Source organism: Heterocephalus glaber, unplaced genomic scaffold, assembly GCF_053883595.1.
Source record: "Heterocephalus glaber isolate CG9 unplaced genomic scaffold, H.glaber_assembly_v1.0 deba00001569, whole genome shotgun sequence".
Classification (NCBI taxonomy): Eukaryota; Metazoa; Chordata; class Mammalia; order Rodentia; family Bathyergidae; genus Heterocephalus; species Heterocephalus glaber.
This window is the reverse complement of record NW_028258354.1, coordinates 837810-842397: the sequence shown is the minus strand read 5'-3', so window position 1 is coordinate 842397 and position 4588 is coordinate 837810. Positions and strand designations below refer to the sequence as shown.

The 4588-nt window shown below is 35.0% G+C and overlaps 1 pseudogene; it reads left to right on the top strand.

The window, feature by feature from the left end:
- The first annotated feature begins 3593 nt into the window (after positions 1 to 3593).
- On the top strand, positions 3594 to 4338 carry LOC101701579 (lysine-rich coiled-coil protein 1-like; annotated as a pseudogene).
- The last annotated feature ends 250 nt before the right edge of the window (positions 4339 to 4588 follow it).

Here is a 4588-nt window from a genome sequence, read left to right as displayed (position 1 = left end):
AATGATAATTTTGCCTATAATATTCAAAACACTGGATAGTCAAAAATTTGGCTGATAGTATTTATTGGGGGGAGTCATACTTATTTCTAATTCTTTCCACACAATTCCATAGCATAAAATAGTTATATACTAATATGGTGGGGAGGTAAGCAATGGTCTAAATAACTTTTTTAGAAGTTCCCAATTTACCTTCATTTGCACCACATATTTAGAGCACATATTTAGAGCTGGAAAAATTCCTGGTCAAGCTTTGTCTCTGGGACTCTGCCAGTGGTTTGTGTGATCTGAGGGAGTGCTGTCCCTTACCCTACAGCTATGTAGAAGACACTGCTACCACATTCCCTGTTTAATTTGTCCTAGTTCATAAGGACGTGGGAGGACTCCTCTGTTCCATAGCTCTACATACACAGCAACCAGAGCCACTACCTGTATCAACACTTTAATTGGCAGGATCTAGGGAAGGTCATCTGACCTGCCTACAGTGTAGGACTGCAGCTATTGCTGTGAAAGGGCTCAATATTATTCAAGCTTATTCCTGTGGACCTAAGAATGAGCCCATTAGTGTTCTTTTGCTCCAGGAGTCCACTTCTTAAAACTGGAAAAAACAAATGTCACATCAAGTGTGCAGACATCAACATAAGAACACAGAAACATGACAATTACAAAGAGAAAATTAATTCTCCAGAAGAGGATTTCAAAAGAAAGGAAATCTATGAGACATTTGAAAATATGTCAAAATAATTGTCCTAAGGAGTCTCAGTGAGTTACATGAGAATATCAATAAACAATACAAAGAAATGAAAAAAACTATGTTGTGTATGTATCAGTAAATCATCAAACAGATAGAAATCCTAAGAAAAAAAGTCAGAAAACTTGGGAAAAAAAGTTTCCATCAATGAAATAAACAACACAAAACAGAGCTTCCACAAAAGATTAGAATGAGCAGAAGAAAGAATTTTAGAATTTGAGGACCAGTTCAACCAATCAATTGAAGCAGACAAGAAATTTCAAAAAATAGATAAGATAAAACAATTTTAAAAGACTGAATACAGTCTACAAAGCTTATGGTACACAGACAATTGAACAAATATACACATTGTGGGAATATGCACATGTTTATTCATACATAAAAGAAACTGGAGAGGCCTCATATGAACAACTTAACACTACATGTTAAGGTCTTAGAAAAAGAAAGAAGAAAACAAGTCAGAACTTAGTAGAAGAAAATAAATAGTAACTATTAGAGGGGAAATATATGAAATAAAACTTTAAAAGTATACAAAAGGTTAATGAAACAGAATTAGTCTTAGGAATGGATAAATGAACTCATGACCGAGTCATACTAAATGAAGAAAACAGAAAGCATTTCCTCTCTGGTTGGGAAAAAGAAAAAGAATGCACATTTTCACCACTTATTTAATATAGTATTTAAATTCTTAGCAAAAGCAATAACACAAGAGAAAAAAGTTCAAATTTTAAAAGATGAATTTTGATAATCTATGTTTGTGGATGACATGCTTTTATTTACTGAAAAACATAAATGATCCATCAGAAATTGTTAGAACTCATAACAAATTCACCAAAGTAACACAATATAAAAATCAACATACAAGAAAAAAGTAGCATTTCTATACAGATAATGAATTTAGTGGTAATTTATAATATCTACAAACATAAAATATTTAGAAATTAATCTAACCAAAGAAGTGAAAGATCTCTAAAGCAAGTGTAAAAAATGCTAATGAAAAATATTTTAGAAGGCACAAAAATTGAAAAGATACCATGTTCATGAAGTAGAATAACATTGATAAAATGACCACACCACTTAAAGTAACTCTATAGATTTAAGACATTTCCAAATCAAAATTCTAATGATTTTCCTCACAGCAATAGGAAAAAAGTCTTAAAATTTACACAGAGCCACAAAAGACCCAGAATAGCTAAAACAATTCTGAACAAAAATAGAATGCTTGACTTGAAAATATAAAATAAAGACAAACACTTCAATAAATGGTGTTGATAAAGATAGATAAGTATATGCAGAATTACAAAATTAGATTCCCTTCTCTCACCATACACAAAAATCAAGTCAGAATATGTCAAAGGCCTAAATCATAAACCTGAAATGAAAAATAAGCCAATTTATTCTTAAATCTTATTCTTTCAGCAAGAAAATGTAGGGAGACCACTTTAAAACATAGATGGAGATAATGATTTTTTAAATAGGACCCAAAAGCAAAGGTAAAAATACACAAATGGGATTAGGACAAGTTAAGACACTTCTGAACACCAAAGAAAATCATCACAAAATCATTAAGAGACACCAGCAGAATGAAATAAAAATGCTTTCAAGTGCTAAATCTGAGAAACAAAATGACAAACAATACATAAGGAACTCAGAAATCTGAACACCGAAATAACAAACAATCCAATTTTAAAATAGGGTAAAGAATTAAAACAATACTTTGCTGGTGAGGATGAGGAGAAATGGGAACTCTAATACCAGTTGGTGGGAATGCAAATGAGTACAGCCAATATGAAAAACAGAAGATCATCAAAAAACTAAAATTTCCTCCCACCCCTCGGCAGCGGAGGCAGAGGCAGTGGCGGCAGTGGTTGTTCTTGCCTCTCTGCCACCTCCACAGCTGCCTGTCCCTCAGCCAGCGGCATTAGTTGGGAGGGGAACAGTAGTTGTAGACCCAGCCCCTGCCTCAGGGAAGATCCTATATTGAACGAAGAAAGACTGAACGTTTTACAGGTACTTTATATAAAAGGCATCTATGGAGTAGTCCTACGGGTTTAATAATAAAATATATTTTTCCATTAAGTTTATTGGTACATTTTAGATATACAATACAGTTGCATTCATCATCATCGTGTTCCTTTACATGATGTATCTTGGTTCTTATTTTCCGCATTCCCATGCCCTCTTTTCACCCCCCCCATTTACAGAGAATTTGTTTCCATTTTTTCCTTTTCTCATATTTTTTCCTTTCCCCAACCCCTCTCACTTTCCCTACTCCTTTAGATCTTTTCTTCCTATTTCACATTATCAATTATACATCTTGATCCTTATTTACACATTTAATTTCTCACACCAGAGAAACTATTCAGTATTTACATGTGTGTCCTATTTATTTCACTTAAGAGTATGGCCTCAATATTCATCCATTTAGCTATAAATGTCTCTAGTTTCTCATTCTTTATGGCTGAATAGTATTCCATTTTATATACAAAAAATAACACAATTTCTTTATCCAGTCTCCAGTTGATGGGCAATTGAGCTGTTTCCAAGCTTTAGCTATTACAAACTGTGCTGCTATAAACATGGGTGTGCATAAATCCCTGTGGTGTGATTCTTTTAATTATTTTGGGAAGATACCCAGCAAGGGAATAGCTGGGTCAAATGGGACCTTCAATCCTATTTTTTGAGGTAACTCAATAAAAGATTTTATATTACGAGCTCTCTGTTGTACAGTCTCACTATTTGGGGAAAGTTCATGATGAAAAACTGAAGCAAATACTAGATAAATTGATCAGATTTCTCTACCAAGTCCTCAGCCTGACAAAAAGAATCCTTTCGTGTCAACCTAATGAAGCAATCAAAGTCATAAGACTCTTTTCAAGATGAAATTGAAGATTATATTAAAGTGCAGAAAGCCAGAACCTTAGAGCCAAAGACTGTTTCAGGAAGATGAGAGAGATATTTGGAAAGCTGTGGGTATGGGGAAGAAGTTGATTCCAGACCGAGATATAAAACATTTGATCAAAGACTCCACCTGGAACCTTCCAGGCCTACCTGAGATCATGCAATATTGCAAACAGAAAACCGGTTACCTCAGTGGTTCACAGTTTAGGACAACAGAGTGAGAGTCTCTGAGCTACTGTCAGTTCCCCAGGGACTGTTTCTTAGAAAAACCAGCACCCCTGAACCTCAGTCAGCAAGAATATAACTATAATTTATCCAGCGTAGAATCTACAGGTCCTGAGCACCTCTCCGCGGGATCCAGCACTGGTACTCATCAAGCCAGTCATCAGAACAGAAGGAAGCACCCAGAGGAAGGCAAAGAAAAACCAAAGGAGGAGCGGCCCAAGAATAGAAGGAAAAGAAGTCTTAAGGAAGTGGATTTAGAACACGAGAGCATCCAAAGAGGGAAAACAGAGGTGGAAACAGAAACTGCCCAGGTCAGCACAGAAAAACTTAAGCATTGGAAGGAGAAAAAAAGCCAAGATGTGGCCTCTCAGAAGGAAGACCTTAAGCATAGAAAAGAGAAAAAGGAACAAGGCAAAAAAGAACAGGAAAAAATGCTTTGGGACTGGTTTATCCATGGATTTTGAACCTCTTTAGTTGGTTCTCCTGAGGTTAAATTGAAAAAATAGCTAAGGAGCTTGGTTTTATGATATTCATGTTCACATCTCTTATGTGAACAGAAACTTTAATTCTAATCAAGGCCAGGTGAACATGAAGTATTTAGTACGCTTGCTCTCTGTTGTAGTCAGAAGGATTCAGCAAGGGAATACATTAAATACAGGACACATAACTTATAAGGTTATTTTATGATAATTACCCAAAGATTTAAATGCAAAG